Source organism: Triticum urartu, chromosome 1A, assembly GCF_056163025.1.
Source record: "Triticum urartu cultivar PI428250 chromosome 1A, HENAU_Tu73, whole genome shotgun sequence".
NCBI classification, from domain to species: domain Eukaryota; kingdom Viridiplantae; phylum Streptophyta; class Magnoliopsida; order Poales; family Poaceae; genus Triticum; species Triticum urartu.
Window position 1 is genome coordinate 448,474,510 of NC_141873.1, and position 24,480 is coordinate 448,498,989.

A 24,480-nucleotide genomic window follows, 5' to 3' on the forward strand; every position below is an offset into this window, starting at 1 on the left:
ATTTCTTGTCAGATCGTCCGACGCTCCAAGTCCATGACTATTATTAAAGGCGAGTTGCACAAAAGAAGAATCACAGGGGTTTTTCAACATTGTGTGTCCCCTGAAGAAGGACGGTGAGGGAGTCCTGGATTAGGGGGTGTTCGGATAGCCGGACTATACCTTCAGCCGGACTCCTGGACTATGAAGATACAAGATTGAAGACTTCGTCCCGTGTCCGGAAGGGACTTTCCTTGGCGTGGAAGGCAAGCTTGGCGATACGGATATGCAGATCTCCTACCATTGTAACCGACTTTGTGTAACCCTAACCCTTTCTGGTGTCTATATAAACCGGAGGGTTTTAGTCCATAGGACAACATACAGAACAACAATCATACCATAGGCTAGCTTCTAGGGTTTAGCCTCTCTGATCTCGTGGTAGATCTACTCTTGTACTACCCATATCATCAATATTAATCAAGCAGGACGTAGGGTTTTACCTCCATCGAGAGGGCCCGAACCTAGGTAAAACTTCGTGTCCCTTGCCTCCTGTTACCATCCGGCCTAGACGCACAGTTCGGGACCCCCTACCCGAGATCCGCCGGTTTTGACACCGACATTGGTGCTTTCATTGAGAGTTCCTCTGTGTCGTCGCTGTCAGGCTTGATGGCTCCTACGATCATCAATGGTGATGCAGTCCAGGGTGAGACCTTCCTCCTCGGACAGATCTTCGTCTTTGGCGGCTTCGCACTGCGGGCCAATTCACTTGGCCATCTGGAGCAGATCGAAAGCTATGCCCCTGGCCGTCAGGTCAGATTTTGGAAGTTTAAACTACACGGCTGACATCCGCAGGGACTTGATCTTCGACGGATTCGAGCCACTGCCGAGCGCGCCTCACTGTCACGACGAGCATGATCTAGCTCTGCCGCCGAACAGTGCCCTGGAGGCCGCACCCGCATCGGCTTCAACCCTTAATTTGGAGCCAACTGCGCCGATCAAGGATGGGTGGTTGGACGCCGCCTCGGGGGCTGCGATCCCAACGGCGATCGAGCCAAACACCAGCCCCACACTCTGCGAGACTCGTGACTCCAAGGAGCCGGACTCCTCTCCGGACTCCGAACCCTCCGCGCCCCTGCCAATCGAATCTGATTGGGCGCTGATCATGGAGTTCACTGCCGCGGACATCTTTCAGCACTCGCCTTTCGGCGATATTCTGAAGACACTGAAGTCTCTCTCTTTATCAGGAGAGCCCTGGCCGGACTATGGTCAGCAAGGTTGGGGTACGGATGATGAAGAAATTCAAAGCCCACCCACCACCCACTTTGTAGCCACTGTCGACGATTTAACCGACATGCTCGACTTCGACTCCGAAGACATCGACGGTATGGACGCCGATGAAGGAGACGATGAAGAACCAGCGCCTATCAGGCCCTGGAAAGCCACCTCGTCATATGACATATACATGGTGGACACTCCAAAAGAAGGAGATGGCGATGGAACAGTGGAGGATGACCCCTCCAAGAAATAGCCTAAGCGCCAGCGTCAGCGGCGCCGCTCAAAATCCCGCCCAAACAAATACGGTGATTCCAGCACGGGAGATAATAATACTCCGGAAAGTGCCGAAGAAAACCCCCTCCAGCAAGATTTAGCACAGGAGTATGGAGAAACCAGCCCTCATGAGAGAGCGACAGAGAGAGAGGTCGAGGACGATAATTATATGCCTCCCTCCGAAGACGAGGCAAGCCTCGATGACGACGAATTCGTCGTGCCAGAGGATCCCGTCGAGCAAGAGCGTTTTCAACACAGGCTTATGGCCACAGCAAGAAGCCTCGAGAAAAAACAGCAATAGCTTAGAGCTGATCAAGATTTGCTAGTCGACAGATGGAATGAAGTCCTTGCGGCCGAAGAGCATAAACTCGAACGCCCCTCCAAGAGCTACACAAAGCGCAGGGTGCTACCCCGATTAGAGGAGGAAGCACTCGATGCGGCCAACCGGCCACCTCGTGGCCGCGACAGAGAGGCCTCTCGGCCCTCCACTCAAGCCGCACCCCATACCAAGGCACGGGAATATGCGCCGGACTTACGTGATATGTTGGAGGACAAGGCAAGGCAAACAAGATCGATCTACAGATCGCATGGGCGCCCCATGGCTCGAGACGGTAACCGTCACGCCGTCCACAAATTCAGCAGGGCCGAACACAGTAGACAAAGCTCGTTGGAGCTACGTCATGATATAGCCCAGTACAGAGGCTCCGCACACCCACTATGCTTCACAGACGAAATAATGGATCATAAAATCCCCGAGGGTTTCAAACCCGTAAACATCGAATCATATGATGGCACAACAGATCCTGCGGTATGGATCGAGGATTATCTCCTTCATATCCACATGGCCCGCGGCGATGATTTCCACGCCATCAAATACCTCCCACCTAAGCTTAAAGGACCAGCTCGGCATTGGCTTAACAGCTTGCCAACAGGATCAATCAGTTGTTGGGAGGACCTGGAAGCCGCATTCCTCGACAATTTCCAGGGCACTTATGTGCGACCCCCAGACGCCGATGACCTAAGTCACGTAATTCAGCAGCCAGAGGAATCGGCGAGGCAATTCTGGACATGGTTCCTAACAAAGAAAAATCAAATAGTCGACTGTCGGGACGCTGAGGCCCTAGCAGCCTTCAAGCACAATATCCGTGACGAGTGGCTTGCCCGGCACCTTGGACAGGAAAAGCCGAAGTCTATGGCAGCACTAATGACACTCATGACCCGCTTTTGCGCGGGAGAAGACAGCTGGCTTGCTCGTAGCAACAATATGACCAAGAACCCTTGTAATTCGGATACCAGGGACAGTAGTGGCAGGTCGCGTCGCAACAAGCAGAAGCGCCGTATTAACGGAGACAATGCTGAGGATACGACAGTTAATGCCGGATTCAGAGGCTCTAAATCCGGTCAGCGGAAAAAGCCATTCGAAAGGAATCCTAGAGGCCGGTCCAGTTTGGACCGAATACTCGACCGCTTGTGCCAGATACATGGCACCCCCGAAAAGCTGGCCAATCACACCAATAGGGATTGTTGGGTGTTCAAGCAGGCAGGCAAGTTAAACGCCGAAAATGAAGACAAGGGGCTGCATAGCGATGACGACGAGGAGCCCCGGCCACCGAATAACAGTGGACAGAAGGGTTTTCCCCCACAAGTGCGGACGGTGAACATGATATACGCAACCCACGTCCCCAAAAGGGAGCGGAAGCGCGCGTTAAGGCATGTATACGCGGTAGAGCCAGTCGCCCCAAAGTTCAACCCATGGTCCTCCTGCCCGATCACCTTTGATCGAAGGGACCATCCCACTAGCATCCGTCATGGCGTATTCGCCGCATTGGTTCTAGACCCAATTATTAACGGATTTCATCTCACTAGAGTCCTTATGGACGGCGGCAGTAGCCTGAACCTGCTTTACCAGGATACAGTGCGGAAAATGGGCATAGATCCCTCGAGGATTACGCCCACCAAAACGACCTTTAAAGGCGTAATACCAGGTGTAGAGGCCAACTGTAAAGGTTCAGTCACACTTGAAATGGTCTTCGGATCTCCGGATAACTTCCGAAGCGAGGAGTTAATCTTTGACATTGTCCTGTTCTGCAGTGGTTATCACGCACTGCTCGGGCGAACCGCATTCGCCAAGTTCAATGCGGTACCGCACAACGCATACCTTAAGCTCAAGATGCCAGGCCCTCGAGGAGTAATTATGGTCAATGGAAACACCGAACGCTCCCTCCGAATGGAGGAGCACACGGCGGCCCTTGCAGCGGAAGTACAAAGTAGCCTCTCCAGGGAGTTTTCCAGTCCGGCCACTAAACGACCGGACACCGTCAAGCGCGCCCGGATTAACCTACAATAAGACCACCTGGCACGATTCGAGAAGGCGTAGCAATGCGGCCCCAACCCCAACCCTCGCAAAAAGGAGACGCCAGTACTTCGCGTACATAACTACGCTCTAGAGATACCATGGGTACAGGGGGAGGGGCACCATCACGGCACGCCCGAAACACGGCTTAAACTGCACCAGGGGCTGCCATTTTTTAATTTTCTCTTACTTTTAGGACTCCACACTTTGGAAGGCCTGTTCGGCAGTTCAATTGCCGCACAAATGATGCAAGAACCAGGGAAGTAGACAAGCCGCGCCGCATTATGGAACTCCCAGGTGGCAGTATACCTGTTTCGCATACTATTCCGCAGCTTGCCCCTGGAACGGACATGTTACATAGTCCAACCTTTTGCTTATCGCATTATTTGTATCGTTCTGCTTTGATCGCAGCCCTCTTTAATAAACAGTGCATAGCTTTTTTCTATTTTTGCATTACTCTTTTTTTATATGTATATATGTTCCTTAACGACACATTGTACCCGTACACTTTGGTACGGCCTAAATACGCCAGGGGCTTTAGTACCCCTCAATATGGTGTGAGAAGTCCGAACACTTTAACAAGTGCGGCACCCCGAACTTATAGCATTATATGCATCGGCTCCGGATCATGTCTTGGGTCAATAGTTGGGTTTGCCCAGCTCCTATGTTTTGGTGCCTTACATTCCGCTATATCGGCTAAGGTAGCACTAGGAGAACCACTGCGATTGTGCCCCAGTTGAGCTGGGTCGAGCACCTCAGTGGAGAAAGCTAAAACTGATTGTCATGATGAAGCGAGAGCTGGTCACTGTTTGAGAGGTTTTTCGAGTCCCTAACGACTTTTGCCGCTTCGAGCGAGGAGCCGGCTCTGTCCGGCCAAGGCATGGATAGCGCCCCGAACTCGGTCTTCCGAATACCAGGGGCTTCGCCGAAATTTAAAATCATAGAATTCTATGGCTAAGTGAGAGTGTTCACGCATTATAGTCCGATTGCCTTGTTCGTTGGGTTGAGCGCCTCCCTCGAAGGACCCAAACATGGGAAAAAGAGCGCTCAGGTTTATCCCCGAACACCCCAGCACTAGCGGCACGGGGGCAGAAGCTGACGACTTGCCATCTCACAGAATTGATAAACAGCCGCACAGAAGGTAATATTTTAAATTCCAACAGCATTGCTTAGCGCCTATGAACAAGTTTTCAGCGCACAGGACAAAACGAGCAAGTTTCACTCAAAAATTACATCTCTAGAACATTCATCCGCCACAAGGCAGGCACCCTTCAGAACATCCTTATAATAATTCTCGGGCTTGCGATGCTCTTTCCCCAGCGGTGGCCCGTCCTTCACAAGCTTCTCAGCATCCAGCTTGCCCAGTGCACCTTAGCACGGGCAAGAGCCCTAGGGCACCTTCAATGCAGACGGAGCGCTTGATGACTTCGAGCCTTGGACAGGCCTCCACCAGCCGCCGCACCAGCCCGAAATAGCTCCCAGGCAGAGCCTCTCCAGGCCACAGCCGAACTAGTAGGCCCTTCATGGCCTGTTCAGCCGCCTTGTGGAGCTTGACCAGTTGCTTCAGCTGGTCGCTCAGGGGCACGGGGTGTCCGGCCTCAGCATACTAAGACCAGAACACCTTCTCTGTCGAGCTGCCCTCCTCGGCTCGATAGAATGCGGCGGCATCGGACACACTCCGGGGAAGATCTGCGAACGCTCCTGGAGAGCTCCGGATTCGGGTAAGTAACAAGTAACTCACGTTTATGTGTTTGCTTTGCATAAAGAATGCCTTACCCGCCGCTATCTTCTTCACCTCATCCAACTCCTGGAGGGTCTTCTGGGATTCGGCCTTGGCAGACTTGGCGTTGTCAATAGCCACCACGAGCTCGGATGCTCGTGTCTTTGAGTCAAGCTCCAAACTCTCATGTTTTTCCATGAGAGCCTGGAGCTCTTACCGTACCTAGCCAACCTTGGCCTCATACTTCTCCCGCTCGATGAGCTCCATGGCCGCCCTCTTCTCGGCCTCGACCAGCGCTTGCTTAAGGGTCGCCACCTCAGACGGGGCTCCTACAATAGCCACGATAATCCTGTCATTTTTTGCAATTGCACCCCTTTATATATATTTAAACAAGGTATTTCTTACCTTCATTGTCCTCGAGCTGCTTCTTGGCACGCCTGAGCTCTTGCTCGGACCGCTCGAGGTTTTGCTTTAGCGTGTCCACTTCCGCAGTCAGTGCGGCGGACGCAAGCAGAGAAGCCTGCATACGCATATTGACTCCTTTTTGTTAGACTCCTGCGAATTTTATTTTGATCCTCTATTCGGCTTTTCTTCCCGAACGCCAAACAGAGAATCAAGGGCTACTGTCTATGCGGTAATATTATTTACACATTCTTTACTTACCTCAAAGCCTGTTAAAAGGCTAGTACAAGCTTCAGTCAGTCCGCTCTTGGTAGACTGAACCTTCTGGACCACCGCACTCATAATGGTGCGGTGCTCCTCGTCGATGGAGGCGCCTTGGAGCGCCTCCAACATATTGTCCAGCGCCTCTGGTTGGACGGGGGTCACCGGCATGGTGGGCTTGCTCCTCTTGGAAGGAGGTCCCCCGCCGGACTCTGGAACCTTTGAAGGTTCCGGAGCGGTGTCCGGCCTGGAGCCGGACTTGGAGCCCTGGGGGGGTTTCATCCCCTTTACTCCTGGAGTCCGGGAGGTCGCCTTGCGACGCCTCCAGGACCACCTCCTCCCGGCTTGGAACCTGTTGGGACAACACTTCGGTGTCGTCCGTAGGGCGGGGGGAGGAAGCTGTCGGAAGCGAGTTCACATCCGACGAGTCCAGTGAGCCGCTCGACGATGCGTCGAGTCGGACTTTGGGTGGGCTGCATAAACATATTCGACATAAGGGAAAGCTGTGCAATGAACGAATACTGTGAATTACTCTGGTATCCGGATACTTACGATTTTGCCAGGGGCTTGGCCTTGGGCGGCCACTCCTCTCTGCCGTCGTCGGCGTCGGTGGAGTAGCCTAGAGGAAGGGTTTTCCCCTTCTGGGACCCTCCGTCCTCCCCAGAGAGGGCGGCCTTCCTTTTCTTCTCTCCTCCCGCTAGAGGGGAAGAGGTCTCTTCTTCTTCCTCCTCGGCTTCATGGGAGGAATGCGCCTCGGAACCGTCTGATGATGGATCCGACACCTCCTGGCGCCGGGCACTCTTTCGAGTCCCCATGGCCTTCTTCGTGGCCTTCTTCTCCGGCACTACATAGGGTGCCAGAACCAGCAGCTTCGCCAAGCGAGCGTCCGCTGGGCCTTCGGGCAAAGGGGTCGGACAGTTGATCCGTCCGGACGTCACCTGCCAATCCTGTCAAAGGTAAGGGAGCTTAGATCCAGCATGGAGTCAAACTATGAAAAACTGATACCCTGTAAAAGGAAAAAAAACAGCTTACCGCATGAGCGTGACGCTGCATACTGAATCCGCGATCCTCGGTAGCGGATGCGGGGGCCTCGGCGCCCTTGAAAAGGACCTTCCAGGCATCTTCGTACGTCGTGTCGAAGAGCCTTCTTAGAGTTTGGTGCCGCGCCGGGTCGAACTCCCATAGGTTGAAAGCCCGTTGTTGACACGGGAGGATCAGGCGGATGAGCATAACCTGGACTACGTTGACAAGCTTGAGCTTCTTGTCCACTAGGGTTTGGATGCATGTTTGGAGTCCGGTCAGCTCTCCTTTTTTACCCCACGACAGGCTGGTCTCCTTCCAGGAGGTGAGCCGCGTAGGGGGTCCGGATCGAAACTCGGGGGATGCGGCCCATTCGGGGTCGCGCGGCTCGGTGATGTAAAACCACCCCGATTGCCACCCCTTCAGGGTCTCCACAAAGGAGCCCTCGAGCCATAAGACGTTGGCCATCTTGCCCACCATGGCGCCTCCGCACTCTGCCTGGTTGTCGCGCACCACCTTCGGCTTGACATTGAAAGTCTTGAGCCATAGGCCGAAATGGGGGCGGATGCGAAGGAAAGCCTCGCACACGATGATAAACGCCGAGATGTTGAGGACAAAGTTCGGGGCCAGATCGTGGAAATCTAGGCCGTAATAGAACATGAGCCCCTGGACAAATGGGTGGAGAGGGAAGCCCAGTCCGCGGAGGAATTGGGGGAGGAACACCACCCTCTCATGGGGCCTAGGGGTGGGGATGAGCTGCCCCTTTTCGGGAAGCCGGTACGCGATGTCGTTAGACAGGTATCCGGCCTTCCTCAGCTTTTTGATGTGTCCCTCCGTGACGGAGGAGACCATCCACTTGCCTCCCGCTCTGGACATGGCTGGCGAAGGTTGAGGTGGGAGTGCGGACTTGGGCGCTGGAGCTCAAGTGCGCGAGAATGGATAGGCAAAGGAGGAAGAAGGCGTAGGTGAAAAGGTGGATCCTTATCCCCTTATATGGATGGATGCAACTACGTGTTCCCCCCAGCCTGGTAAAACTCGCTTATCTCCAAGCGCCGTAATCAATGGCGCGGTTGGGTTACCCACGCCCATATTGATGAGAATCCCGGAATAAGGGGACACGATCTCTGCTTTGACAAGACGTGCCAAGGAAACCGCCTCGCATGACGCGCTGAGGTGGGATAATGAAACGACTCGGATAAAGGCTTGGCCGTGGTGTGTCACGCTACGGAATACGTCAGCAGATTAGATTTGTGTAAATATTATTCTCTCTATGGCAATATGTGGAAACTTATTTTGTAGAGCCGGACACTATCTTTGTGTTCAAAATCTTCTACGAAGTACTTGGAGGAGGAACCCGCCTTGCAATGCCGAAGACAATCTGCGCGCCGAACTCGTCGTCATTGAAGCCTGGTTCAGGGGCTACTGAGGGAGTCCTGGATTAGGGGGTGTTCGGATAGCCGGACTATACCTTCAGCCGGACTCCTGGACTACGAAGATACAAGATTGAAGACTTCGTCCCGTGTCCGGAAGGGACTTTCCTTGGCGTGGAAGGCAAGCTTGGCGATACGGATATGCAGATCTCCTACCATTGTAACCGACTTTGTGTAACCTAACCCTTTCCGGTGTCTATATAAACCGGAGGGTTTTAGTCCGTAGGACAACATACAGAACAACAATCATACCATAGGCTAGCTTCATGGGTTTAGCCTCTCTGATCTCGTGGTAGATCTACTCTTGTACTACCCATATCATCAATATTAATCAAGCCAGACGTAGGGTTTTACCTCCATCGAGAGGGCCCGAACCTGGGTAAAACTTCGTGTCCCTTGCCTCCTGTTACCATCCGGCCTAGACGCACAGTTCGGGACCCCCTACCCGAGATCCGTCGGTTTTGACACCGACAGACGGGAAATCCTTAATGAAATTCACTCTGGTGATTGTGGTCATCATGTCAGCTCAAGATCCCTGGTGGAGAAAGCGTTTCGACACGGGCTTTACTGGCTCATGGCTCACGTAGGCGCTGAGGATATTGTCCGTAAGTGTGATGGATGCCAGAAGTTGGCATGTCAAGATCATGTTCCGGCTCAAGAACTTCGGATGATTCCAATTACCTGGCCGTTCGCTGTCTCGAGACTTGATATAGTTGGCCCGTTCAAGTGCTCAAAGGATAAGAAGACCCACCTTTTGGCTGTCGTTGATAAATTTACCAAGTGGGTTGAAGCAGAGCCAATAAGCAATTGCGATGCAGCCACGACAATTCAGATCCTGAAAAAATTGATCTTCCGATTTGGTTATCCGCACAGCATCATCACTGATAATGGAACTAACTTGTCCAAGGGAGCTATGAAGCAATTTTACCAACACGAATATATCCGGCTTGATGTAGCATTGGTAGCACATCCTCAGTCCAATGGGCAAGCAAAACGCGCCAACCAGGAGATTTTACGAGGTATCAAGCCAAGGCTCATGGTTCCCCTGGAGCGTACTCCAGTTTGTTGGGTTGAGGGCTCCCCTCCGTCCTTTGGAGTATATGGACCACCCCCAATAGATCAATAGGATACACGCCCTTCTTCATGGTCTATGGCGCAGAAGCTATGTTACCTAGTGACATCCGTCATGATTCTCCAAGAGTGGCAACTTATGTCGAGGAAGATAATGAACAAGCTCGTCGGGACTCTTTGAATGCCTTGGAAGAAGAACGTCTTCGCCGCATCACAGTATGCAATATATCAGCAAGACTTACATCACTATCGTAGTCGTAGAGTTCACAACCGTACTTTCCAGGAGGGCGGCTTAGTGCTCCTTCTAATACAAGAATAGACATGTATGCATAAGCTTCCCCCTCCATGGGAAGGGCCTTTTTTCATCAGCAAGAACCTCAAGAATGGGTCATATTATCCGATTGACATACGTGAACACAAAAACTCACGTACCTCAGAGGAAGAAACAAACAGCCCATGGAACATTGTTCATCTTTGGCCTTACTATACCTGAGAGCCACTGGCACCTTATCTTGTAAAATAACTTTGTATATATCTTTATGATCATTATAATAAAGCCAACATCCCCGAAACTCGGGGCCTCTGTCGTTTCGTCTCAAATATTGTGAATGACCATTTATTTTCTGGTCATAGGTCACTCAGGAGCTTCCAACTCATAGAGTTTAGCCATTAACATCCCTCTTGACCCGACATATGCCATTATAAATCATGGTTAAACCTGCCTATTTGCTTGATGCTACTCCGCCAAGATGACTCGGCGTACTCTTGACAGTCAATCTATTATGACCCTGAACTTATCAAGGTTAAAACGCCGGCTTATGTCATGTGATAGCCGGCTTAGAGAAAACTAGGAAAAACCATGGGCTATCATGCCAGCTTCATTGAAGCAAGATCCAAGCGTCGAAAGCTGGTCTTTTTGTCGCGCCTCGAAAGCCAGCCTAATACTTCTTTTTATCTACGACTTTAAATTTCTGTTTTACAGGATCCCCTCCTCGTTGATCAAATCTAATTCCGACTATGAGTCACCAGGTCAATAGTACACCGGATTATGTTGATCAAGAGTGAGCTACAAGCGATCATGAGTCGCCCGGAAATAGCACACCGGGTTATCAATCTATTATCACTATTAAACACCCAAGCGCCAAATTCATAGATTATCAACAATTGCTCATTGATGCAAGCAGAAACATAATACAAGCATACAGAAATCAGGTGGGTTAACAAAACACCGCATCGACTCAAATATATTCTACAAAAGTATCAAGTGCACGACATCATAGTTAGAGCAAGTATCATAACTACCCTATTACAGAGCCATAGTCGGGCTCACAAATATCAACAAGTTTTATAGGAGTCATTTACTCCTGTAAGCCGGCTCTGATGCGGCTTGAGCTGCGTCGGTATTTCCCCAAAGAGGAAGGGATGATGCAGTACAACTACGGTAGGTATTTCCCTTAGTTATGAAACAAAGGTATCAACCCAGGAGGAGAACCAAGCAACACTATGTAAACAGTACCTGCACGCAAAGAACAAATCCTCGCACCCCAACGCGTAAGAGGGGTTGTCAATCCCTCCTTGGTAAAGATAGATCAGTTTGTATAATTTTGGATAAATAGATCTTGCAAAAACACAAAATAAATATATAAAGAAAAAGTGCAGCTTGGTAATTTTGGGTTTTTGGAAAAATAGATCTGAAAACAAACGCGAATAAAAATAGATCTAAAAGAAATATGATAAAAGATAGACCCGAGGGCCGTAGATTTCACTAGTGGCTTCTCTGGAGAAAATAACATACGGTTGGTAAACAAATTACTGTTGGGCAATTGATAGAATATCGAATAATTATGACGATATCCAAGGCAATGATCAATATATAGGCATCACGTCCAAGATTTGTAGACCGGCTCGTGCCTGCATCTACTACTATTACTCCACACATCGACCGCTACCCAGCATGCATCTAGTGTATTAACTTCATGGAGAAACGGAGTAATGTAATAAGAACGATGACATGATGTAGACAAGATCTATTTATGTAGGAATAGACCCCATCTTGTTATCCTTAATAGCAACTATACATGCATGCCTCGCTGTCCCATCTGTCACTGGGAGAGGACACCGCAAGATCGAACCCATCACAAAGCACCTCTTCCCATGGTAAGAAAAATCGATCTAGTTGGCCTAAATAAACCAAAGATTTGAAGAAGAAATGCGAGGCTGTAAATAATCATGCATATAAGAGATCAAAGAAGACTCGAATAATATTCATGGATATAGATCTGATCATAAACTCAAAGTTCATGGGATCACAACAAACACACCGCAAAAAGAATTACATCAAATAGATCTCCAAGAGACCATTGTATTGAGAATCAAAAAGGGAGAAGAAGCCATCTAGATACTGCCTACAGACCCTTAGGTCTATGGTGGACTACTCACGCATCATCAGAGAGGCACCAATGAGGATGATGAACCCCTCTATGATGGTGCTAGATTGGATCTCGTGGTTCTGGGACTTGCGGCGGCTGGAATTGTTCTTCGTCGACTCCTGTGGGAGTCCTGGATTAGGGGGTCTCCGGACAGCCGGACTATATCGATTGGCCGGACTGTTAGACTATGAAGATACAGGATTGAAGACTTCGTCTCGTGTCCAGATGGGACTCTACTTGATGTGGAAGGCAAGCTAGGCAATACGGATATGTATATTTCCTCCTTTGTAACCGACCTTGTGTAACCCTAACCTCTCCGGTGTCTATATAAACCGGAGGGTTTTAGTCTGTAGGACAACATACAATCATACATAGGCTAGCTTCTAGGGTTTAGCCTCTCTGATCTCATGGTAGATCTACTCTTGTACTACCCATATCATCAATATTAATCAAGCAGGACGTAGGGTTTTACCTCCATCAAGAGGGCCCGAACCTGGGTAAAACATTGTGTCCCCTGCCTCCTGTTACCATCCGGCCTAGACGTACAGTTCGGGACCCCCTACCCGAGATCCGCCGGTTTTGACACCGACATTGGTGCTTTCATTGAGAGTTCCTCTGTGTCGTCGCCGTCAGGCTTGAAGGCTCCTACTATCATCAATAATGATGCAGTCCAGGGTGAGACTTTTCCCCCTGACAGATCTTCGTGTTCGGCGGCTTTGCACTGTGGGCCAATTCGCTTGGCCATCTGGAGCAGATTGAAAGTTACGCCCCTGGCCACCAGGTCAGGTTTGGAAGCTTAAACTACGCGGCCGATATCCGTGGAGATTTGATCTTCAACGGATTCGAGCCTCTACCTTGTGCGCCACGCGGTCACGTTGAGTATGACTTAGCTCTCCCATCGGACAGTGTTAAGGAGATCGCACCGACAGCCGCTCCGACCCTCATTTCGGAGCCAGTTGCGCCTTCCGTGGACGGGTGGATGGAACCCGCCACAGAGGCCTTAACCTCAGCGGCGATCGAGCCGAACATCGACCTTACCTTGCACGAGAGCCATGTTGTTAAACTGCCGGATCCTTCTCCGGCCATGGACTCCGAACCGCCTGAGCCCGTTCCTATCGAATCTGATTGGGCGCCGATCATGGAGTTTACCTCCGTGGATATTTTTCAGCACTCGCCCTTTGGTGACATACTGAACTCGTTAAGGTCTCTCTCCTTATCAGGAGGATCCTGGCCGAACTATGTTCGGCAGGACTGGGATGCGGACAACGAAGAAATTCGCGACCCACCCACCACCCACTTAGTAGCCACTGTCGATGACTTAACCGACATGCTCGACTTTGACTCCGAAGACATCGACGGTATGGACGATGATGCGAGGGACAAAGAGGAACCACTGCCCACAGGGAACTGGACGTCCACCTCATCACATGACGTATACATGGTGGACACACCAAAGGAAAACGACAACGAGGAACGGAAGGACGCAACGAAGGGTTTTCCCCTCGAGAAGCAGTCAAAGCGGTGGCTTAAGCGCCGCCCCAAATCCCGCCTCGACAGAAATAATGATCATACAGACCCAGCGTTAGAGCAGGGCGAACCACTACTGGACCACGGCAACGCGGAGAATCAAACCGAACAAACCAACTCTGTCATGGATAATAGTCCGGAGGACATAACACCAGACAGACGCCCAGAGCAACAAAATGCCCATCAAAGGCTTGTTGCCACCACGAGGATTCTAAAAAGGCAGAAGCAAAGGCTCAAGGAGGCGCAAGACACACTCCAAATCAGATGGAGTAAAGTACTCAACACAGCAGCGAAGTATGGCGGTAATCGCCTCACCAAGAGCTACCCAAAGCGGAAGTTGCTACCTGAATTCGATGAAGATGCCTTAGATCCCCCGCAAACAAAAATTAAAACGGCCACCCGGCCAGATAGACGACCTCACGGGCAACATGGAGTGGCAAGCAACGCCGCACAGAAGCCAATGCGCGATCCACGCAAGTGCTCGCATCAAAAGAACGGAGCAACTAGATCCATCTATGGACCGCGCAAGCGCGCTCCAGCACACGATGCAACACACCAAACATCCGAACACCACAGCACGCCCAGATATAGGGGCGCCGCACACCCCCTATGTTTCACCGATGAGGTGCTGGACCATGAATTTCCAGAGGGATTCAAACCCGTAAACATAGAGGCATACGACGGAACAACAGACCATGGGGTCTGGATTGAGGACTATATCCTCCACATCCATATGGCTCGAGGAGACGATCTCCATGCCATTAAATACTTACCCCTCAAACTCAAAGGGCCAGCTCGGCATTGGCTTAAAAGGCTCCCCGAAAACTCCATTGGAAGCTGGGAAGAGCTCGAAGACGCTTTTCGGGCAAATTTTCAAGGGACTTATGTCCGACCTCCGGACGCGGACGATTTGAGTCATATAACTCAACAGCCCGGAGCGTCAGCCCGAAAGCTTTGGAACAGGTTTCTTACTAAAAAGAACCAAATAGTCGACTGTCCGGACGCTGAAGCCTTGGCAGCTTTTAAGCATAGCGTCCGTGACGAATGGCTTGCCAGACACCTCGGCCAAGAAAAGCCGAGAACAATGGCAGCATTAACAAGCCTCATGACCCGCTGTTGCGCGGGTGAGGATAGCTGGCTAGCCAGATGCAGCACCAGCGACCCTAGTACATCCGAAGCTAGAGATGGAAACGGGAAATCATGGCGCAACAACAATAACAAACGCCGGAATAAAGAAGACAGCACGAAGAGCACGGCAGTAAACGCCGAATTCAAAAGCTCTCGGCCAAGTCAGCAAAAGCCGCCCTCTAAAGGCGCCAAAGACGAACTATCCAGCCTAAACAAAATTCTCGACCAAGTATGTCAGATCCATAGCACCCCTGGTAAACCCGCTAATCATACCCACAGAGAATGTTGGGTCTTCAAGCAGTCCGGCAAGCTCAACGCCGTACACAAGGGGGAGGATACACCAAGCGAAGACGAGGATGGGCCTCTCAAGCAAGACACTGGGGAACAAAAGAAGTTTCCACCAGAAGTCAAAACAGTCAACGTGTTACACGTGATCAAGGGAAGCAAAGCGGCACTGCGATAGAGAGAGACACGCCCAAGGGCCTATCACAGCGAAGTCCTGCCACTGGTCGTCTCAAACGATCACTTTCGACCATCGTGATTACTCAGCAAGTATCCGGCGTGCAGGATGGGCTGCCCTGGTATTAGACCCAATAATTGACGGATACCACATTACACGAGTCCCGGTGGACGGTGGCAGCAGTTTAAACCTGATATACCAGGATACAATCCGCGAAATGGGGATAGACCCAACGAAAATCCGTCATAGCAACACTACCTTTAAAGGAGTAACGCCAGGCCCAGGGGCTCACTACACGGGCTCCCTACTACTAAAAGTTATATTCGGCTTCCCCGATAACTTCCATAGCGAACATTTAACCTTCCACATTGCTCCGTTCCAAAGTGGTTATCAAGCACTACTTGGACGCGAAGCTTTTGCTCGCTCTAATGCAATACCGCATTACGCTTCCCTCACGCTCAAGATGCCCGGTCCACGTGGCATCACTACAGAACGGAAATATTGAGCGATCTTTGCGTGCCGAAAAGAATGCGACTGCCTTAGGAGCCGCACACTAAAAACGGCCTCACCAACTAAAGCATTCGATAGGTCGTCAAGACCATGGACACAGTTAGACGAGTCCGACGCAGCTATATGTAATTCATACCGGATTGAGGGCCACACCCCTATTACAAATACAAGGGGCTCAACGCGGCAGACAAGTGGCAATTTTTTACTCATTTTTAATTATACATGGTTTCTTTTAAAAAACCACCTTTTTGCACGACAACTTTTTCACCTAAGTTCCTCTCTTTTACAGATGACCATCGTGCTACACCCATCCAGGATACGGCAAAATGGAGACACAGGCGCAGACGTGTAGCAGGGACCCGCTCCAAGGATTCTCTTTAGATTAAGACCCTGCGTAAACCTTTTTTACTGTCTCTTGTTGATACACATCCCTCGAATTCTCAGCACAATTGAGAAGGATGCCGATGTCTTGGCATGTGGACACATCAGAATAATGCACGTACCTGGACACAAGGGGCTTCTTACAAAGGGCACTATTTAGGCCCGGTTTATACCATAAAGATCGAATACCTTAGGGAGTGTTCGGCGTCGCGAGTTTGGCCTTATATGCATCAGCTCCGAATCATTGTCTTTGGTCAAATGTTGGGTTTGCACGGCTCCTGTGTTTTGGTGCCTTACGTTCCGCTTTATCAGCTAAGGCAGCACCAGGAGAACTACTGCAATTGTGCCCTAGTTCATCCGGACAAGCACCTCAGTAGAGAAAGCCGAAAACTGACTGTCATGATATAGCGTGAGACTGGTCAACCACTCGATGACCTATCGGAATGTTAGAATTCCTCCACCTTAACGAAGGGCCGTTTTCCGGCCAGGCATGTACGCACCCCGAGATCGGGAGAGTGCGGAGCCACCAGGGGCAATCTAGTAGCCCCACTGTCAAACTCCTATGGCTAAGTGAAAGTGTTAAAGCATTATAGTCCGGTTGCCTCGTTCGCTGCGCTATCACCTCCTTAATAGGACCAAGACATTGGGTTAAGTGTGAACATGCATTTTTTGCGAGCACCTCCGCATTATATGCGTGGGGGTTGAAGCCGACGACTGCAATCTTTCAGGTTATATACATATATACATAAACGGCCGCACAGGAGGCATCATATTACTTTCCGGTAAAAGTATAAATACAGCCTTACTATATTTCATAAAAACTTTGTGTTTACAATGCGAATACATGTCACTCAAACATAATATTCTTCGAGCACTGGGACTCTATCAAACGAGCACCCTCAAGAACCTCTTCAAAATAGTGCTCGGCAGCTACTCGGCCTATGGCCGAACCTTGCACCGCAACAGTGGTAGCATCCATCTCCGCCCAGTATGCCTTGACACGGGCAAAGGCCATCCGCGAGCCTTCTATGCATGCCGACCTCTTCATCGCGTTGATGCACGGCACCGCACCAAGGAACTGCTGCACTAAGCTGAAATAGCTATTCGGCTTCGGCTTCTCCAGCCACAAATGATCTACAACGGACCTCATGGCGAGGACAACGTATTAAGTTCGGCCCATTCGGCTAGCTGATCAGTCAAGGGAAGAGGACGCTCTGGAACGTTAAATTGCGACCAAAACAGCTTGTCTACTTCACGATCTGACTGATCTCGGAAGTATTCGACCGCATAGACAGCGCTTGCCGCCAAGTCCATATATGCGTCTGCCGAACTCCACAGCCGATCCAGAGGGGCATACCGCGGATCTTCGAACATCCTCTGCAGCAGAAAGGGCTTCCCAGCCGCAATATCCCCGGCTTCGCGCAGCTCCTCCTTCTTCGCCCTCATAGCAGAGCGAGTGTCTTTGGTCGCCATCGTGGCCTTCTCAAGGTCCGCTGCCTTCACTCAGTTCTCTTCTTCAAGGAACTGGCAACGGTCAGCAGTGCCTTTTAATTCTACGGCCATCTTGGCCATCTTTTCTTTGCTTTCGCAATGGGCGGCCTTCTCGGCTCTTAACTCTTCGTCCGCCTTCAAGCAGCCGCATTACTAACCCTCGCTTGTTCCTTGGCTCGGGCGAGTTCCGCCCGAAGGGTCTCCATGGTGGCAGCTCCATCTGCAGTCACAACATATTAAAGATACTGGCATCATGCTGCTCTTATTATGTGACATTCACCAGAAAACATTACTTACCCTGTGATTCATCAAGCCGCTTGTTAACAAGCTCGATGTCGGCGTCTGCCGCATCCAGTTGCCGCTTTAATTCGGCAAACTCACTAGTCCGACTAGCCACCGGAGCTTCCACCACCTGCACATAAAGGCAGTCTGGTTATTGCCTGGGACTATGATCCTCTGTTCGCCGTCGTTCTCGATGACAACCAGAGTCTCAGGGGCTACTATCTACACAGGGCACACCTAACATGTGCGGTACTATCAAATATCATTTCACGTACCTCAAAGCCTGTCAGTAGACTCATAAAGGCTTCATGTAATCCGCTTTCGGCGGAGGAAATTCTTTCCATCACCGTACCCATTAGCGTACGGTGTTCTTATGAGATGGCCGCTCGCTCCAACAGCTCCCTCAGAACGTCCGACCGCATACCAGACGGTGTCTGACTCTTTTGTTTGCTCTCTTCCAGAGCCGGACGCTGGGGACTTCGGGTGACTATGGGATTATCTTCTGGCCTCACCGGATCCAGAGAGGCCCTCCGTGACGACACTTCAGGGCCGCCCACTTCTTGAGCGGAGGAGTTCGGGGGAGGCATTTCTCTCTCCATCATCTCCGGAAGAAGATCCCCCAAAGACGAGCTTAGTTGAGAAGGGCTAAGACCCATGATATATGCGGCGGTTATTTTCCTCAGAGGAAAGGTAGTATACCTTCACTATTAAAGTATTTTTTGAATCACTTACGACTCTTTGGAGGGCTGATCCCCCCGCGGACTTTGTGTGGCAAGAGCACCCCCCGAGGCAGGACCCTCTGTTGGAGACTTCTTCTCTCGTTTGGAGGCCTCGGCTTCCGGATCCTCAGAAGCAGTCCTCTTCCTCCCCCAGTTATCCTCCTTTATGGAGGCGCTCATTCCCTGGTTGGAACTGGCAGCGATGGGGGCCCACTTTCGCCCATATTGTTCCCCCTGTATCTTCCTTTGAGGGCTCCAGGATAGGTGCGAGCTCGAGCATCTTTTCCAGCACCGGATTTTCCAAACCCTCAGGGAGGGGGGCCGAACACCGAGTCATCTTCGCTTTTGTTAGCCAGTCCTGGTCAAAGAGCGATTTCTCAGAGATGACGTCATGATGAATAAAAGACGGTGTGTTCGGCTAGAGGATTACTTACTTGTTCGGCGGTGCGGTTACTGCTCAGGCCCACGTCCTCGGTAGTATCCGGACACTCTATTTGAGGTCCGAAGAATGACTTGTACATTTCCTCGTGCGTCAGGCCGAGGAAACTTTGAATAGCGCACGATCCTTCTGAGTTGAACTCCCATAAGTGAAGGGGCCGGCGGTTGCAGGGCTGGACTCGACGAACCAGCATAACTTGCACTACCACAACCAAATTAAAATATCCCTCAAAGAGATCTTGAATGCGGCTTTGCAGTATAGGCACATCCTTGGCTGGACCCCAGCTCAGTCCTCTGCTAATCCATGACATCAGTTGTGGTGGGGGCCCGAGCGGAAGGCGGGGCCAGCCGTCCACTTGGCACTTCTGGGAGCCGTGATGTAAAACCACTCCCGTTGCCATAATCCGGACACCTCTGGAAAGGAACCTTTCGGCCACGGAGCTCCTGCCATCTTGCTTATTGACGCGCCTCCGCACGCTGCATGTTGCCCCTCGATCATCTTCGGCTTCACTTCAAAGGTCTTGAGCCACAGGCCGAAGTGAGGGGTAATGTGGAGGAAGGCCTCACACACGACAATAAATGTCGAGATGTGGAGAAAGGAGTCTGGAGCTAGATCGTGGAAATCTAGCTCATAATAGAACATCAAACCCCTGACGAAGGGATCCAGAGTGAGGCCTAGGCCTCGGAGGAAGTGGGAGACGAACACGACGTTCTCGTTGGGTTCGGGAGTGGGGACAACCTGCCCTCAAGCAGGCAGCCGATGCGAAACCTCGGTGGTCAGGTATCTGGCCTCCCTCAACTTCTTGATATCCTCTTCCATGACGGAGGAGGGCATCCATCGGCCTTGAAGGCTGGATCCGGACATGATTGAAGATCCGGAGCACCTGACCTGGGCTTTGGGTGTTAGAACTCGAGGCAGGGGAGGGGTTCGATTGAGCACAAGAGGGAAAAAGCGAAAACCTTGTCCCTTTATAAAGAGGATGAATATCAAGCGTCCTCACCGTGGCCGTTTGGACTTGCCTATAATCTAGGAGCCCTAGACACGGTTGGGTTACCCACGACCGTATTAATGAGAATCCCGTAATTGGGGGAACACGATCTCTGCTTTGACAAGACGTGTCAAGAAACCGCCTCGCGTTATTTGTGGAGCTGGTTGAAGAAAAACGGTTCGAATAAGCACCAGGCCATGGCATGATGTCATGTTGCCAAAACGTGTCAGCAGATTAAGATTTGTGGAAATGTTATTCTCTACGGTGGTATGTGGAACTTATTTTGCAGGGTCGGACACTATCCTTATATTCAAAATTCTTCCGTGGTGTATTCGGAGGAGGAACCCGCCTTGCAATGCCGAAGACAATACTGCGCGCCGGACTCATCGTCATTGAAAGCCTGGTTCAGGGGCTACTATGGGAGTCCTGGATTAGGGGGTCTCCGGACAGCCGGACTATATCGATTGGCCGGACTGTTAGACTATGAAGATACAGGATTGAAGACTTCGTCTCGTGTCCGGATGGGACTCTACTTGGCGTGGAAGGCAAGCTAGACAATACGGATATGTATATCTCCTCCTTTGTAACCGACCTTGTGTAACCCTAACCTCTCCGGTGTCTATATAAACCGGAGGGTTTTAGTCCGTAGGACAACATACAATCATACCATAGGCTAGCTTCTAGGGTTTAGCCTCTCTGATCTCGTGGTAGATCTACTCTTGTACTACCCATATCATCAGTATTAATCAAGCAGGATGTAGGGTCTTACCTCCATCAAGAGGGCCCGAACCTGGGTAAAACATTGTGTCCCCTGCCTCTTGTTACCATCCGGCCTAGACGCACAGTTCGGGACCCCCTACCCGAGATCCTCCGGTTTTGACACCGACAACTCCCTTAGGGTTTCTGTAATATTTGTGAATTTATAGGGTAAAGAGGTGGTGCAGGAGACCTCCATGGGGCCCACAACCCACCTGGTCACGCCTGGGCCTCCTGGCGTGCCCAGGTGTCTTGTGGTCCCCACGGGGATCCCCTCTAGTGCTTTCTTGGCCCCAAGATGTCTTCTGGTCCAAAAAAATCTCCAAAAAGTTTCACTACATTTGGACTCCATTTGGTATTGATACTCCATGAAGTAAAAAAACAAGCAAAAAAGAACTGGCACCGGGCACTATATATGTCAATAGGTTAGTCCCAAAAAATGATATAAAGTTACTATAAAATGATTGCAAAACATCCAAAAATGATAATATAATAGCATGGAACAATAAAAAATAATAGATACGTTGGAGACATATCAGCATCCCCAAGCTTAATTCCTGCTCGTCCTCGAGTAGGTAAATGATAAAAACTGAATTTTTGATGTGGAATGTTGCCTAACATGTTCATCACATAATCTTTTCTTTTGTAGCATGGATATTTGGACTTTTAGATTGTTCAAAGTAATAGTCTAGTTTTGACATGAAGACTTCAATACTCAAGCATATGAATAAGCACCCATGTCTTTCAAAATATGAAAAAGCAACCATGTCTTTCCCCTCGAGGTGACAAGTTTTTGATGTTCTAAGGATTATGTTTCCTTGTACTAACAATGCAGCTGAATATGAGGCCCTCCTTCATGGCCTCTGTATGGGTAAAGAGATGAATCTTAGCCGAGTTTGGTGCCTCGGTGACTCTAATCTGGTTGCTCAACAAGTTTCTGGAAAGTGGGATTCCAAGGACCCCCTCATGGCGGCTTATCGACAAGCAGTGACTAATATCGCCATACATTGTAAAGGTTATCAGGTTGATCACATTGGTCGGTGGCTCAACAAGGCAGCTGATGCATTGTCACGACTTGGCTCTCAGCATAAGCCGGTACCTCCAAAAGTTTTCCTTGATGTTTTCCACAATCCCTCTATTAAATTGCCGTCAGAGGAAGATCTTGCTATACTAACCCGGAGGCACAGTTGGTGGCTAATCTTCGTGCTATACCAGATTGGATGACTCCTTATTTGGCTTATTTGAGTCGTGGCGAGCTTCCTAAGGATGAACTCATTTCTCGTCAGATCGTCCGACGCTCCAAGTCCATGACTATTATTAAAGGCGAGTTGCTCAGAAGAAGCATCACAGGGGTTTTCAACGATGTGTTTTCCCTAACGAAGGACAGGAAATCCTTAATGAAATTCACTCTGGTGATTGTGGTCATCATGTTGACTCAAGATCCCTGGTGGCGAAAGCGTTTCGACACGGTTTTTACTGGCTCTTGGCTCACGCAGGCACTAAGGATATTGTGCGTAAGTGTGATGGATGATACGTCTCCGTCGTATCTACTTTTCCAAACACTTTTGCCCATGTTTTGGACTCTAACTTGCATGATTTGAACGGAACTAACCTGGACTGACGATGTTTTCAGCAGAATTGCCATGGTGTTATTTTTGTGCAGAAATAAAAGTGCTCAGAATGACCTGAAAATCAACGGAGGATTATTTTGGAATATATAAAAAATACTGGAAGAAAGATCCACGTCAGGGGGCCCACACCTGTCCACGAGGGTGGGGGCGTGCCCTACCCCCTAGGCGCGCCCCCTACCTCGTGGGCCCCTTGATGCTCCACCAACCTCAACCCTGACTCCATATATTCACTTTTGGGAAGAAAAAACCCAGAGATAAGGATTCATCGTGTTTTACGATACGGAGCCGCCGCCAAGCCCTAAACTCTCTCTGGAGGGCTGATCTGGAGTCCGTTCAGGGATCCGGAGAGGGGAATTCGTCGCCATCGTCATCATCAACCTTCCTCCATCACCAATTTCATGATGCTCATCGCCGTGCGTGAGTAATTCCATCGTAGGCTTGCTGGAGGTGATGGATTGGATGAGATTTATCATGTAATCGAGTTAGTTTTATTAGGGTTTGATCCTAGTATCCACTATGTTCTGATATTGATGTTGCTATGACTTTGCTATGCTTAATGCTTGTCACTAGGGCCCGAGTGCTATGATTTCAGACCTGAACCTATTATGTTTTCATCAATATATCAGAGTTCTTGATCCTATCTTGCAAGTCTATAGTCACCTACTATGTGTTATGATCCGGCAACCCCGAAGTGACAATAATCGGGACCACTCCCGGTGATGACCGTAGTTTGAGGAGTTCATGTATTCACTATGTGTTAATGCTTTGGTCCGGTACTCTGTTAAAAGGAGGCCTTAATATCCCTTAGTTTCCAATAGGACCCCGCTGCCACGGGAGGGTAGGACAAAAGATGTCATGCAAGTTCTTTTCCATAAGCACGTATGACTATATTTGGAATACATGCCTACATTACATTGATGAACTGGAGCTAGTTCTGTGTCACCCTAGGTTATGACTGTTACATGATGAACCGCATCCGGCATAATTCTCCATCACCGATCCATTGCCTACAAGCTTTTCATATATTGTTCTTCGCTTATTTACTTTTCCGTTGCTACTGTTACAATCACTACAAAACCCAAAAATATTACTTTTGCTACCGTTACCTTTTACCACCGTTACCACTACTATCATATTACTTTGCTACTAAATACCTTGCTGCAGATATTATGTTTCCAGGTGTGGTTGAATCAACAACTCAGCTGCTAATACTTGAGAATATTCTTTGGCTCCCCTTGTGTCGAATAAATAAATTTGGGTTGAATACTCTACCCTCGAAAACTGTTGTGATCCCCTATACTTGTGGGTTATCAAGAACATTTTCTGGCGCCGTTGCCGGGGAGCATAGCTCTATTCTTTGAGTCACTTGGGATTTATATCTGCTTATTATTATGAAGAACTTGAAAATCAAAGAACCAAGATTTTTCCCTCAACTATGAGGGGAGGTAAGGAATAGCCATCTAGCTCTGCACTTGATTCACCTTCTGTTTTGAGTAAACTTGCGACACCGACACCTGTTATTCATTCTGATATGTCACATGTTATTGATGATGCCACTTCTGCTTTGCATGATACTTATGATGAAACTACTTCTATGCTAGATAATACTGTGCCACTAGGTGAATTTCTTGATGAACAACTTGCTAGGGCTAGGGAGAATGAAATTATTGAAACTGATAATATTGATGAAAGTGATGATGAAGATTCTCCCCTAGATATGAATTACCTGTTGTTCCTGAGGGTTATGTTATGGATGAAGAAACTGCTAGATACTTTCTTGCCTGCAATGATAGAAGTGATCTTAAGAAACTATTAGCTAAGCTTAAAGAAAAAACTCTGAATGCTAGAATGAAATATGATCCTACTTATGCTACTTCACCTATCTTTATTACTGATAAGGATTATGATTTCTCTATTGATCCTGAGTTAATTACTTTGGTTGAATCTGATCCTTTCTA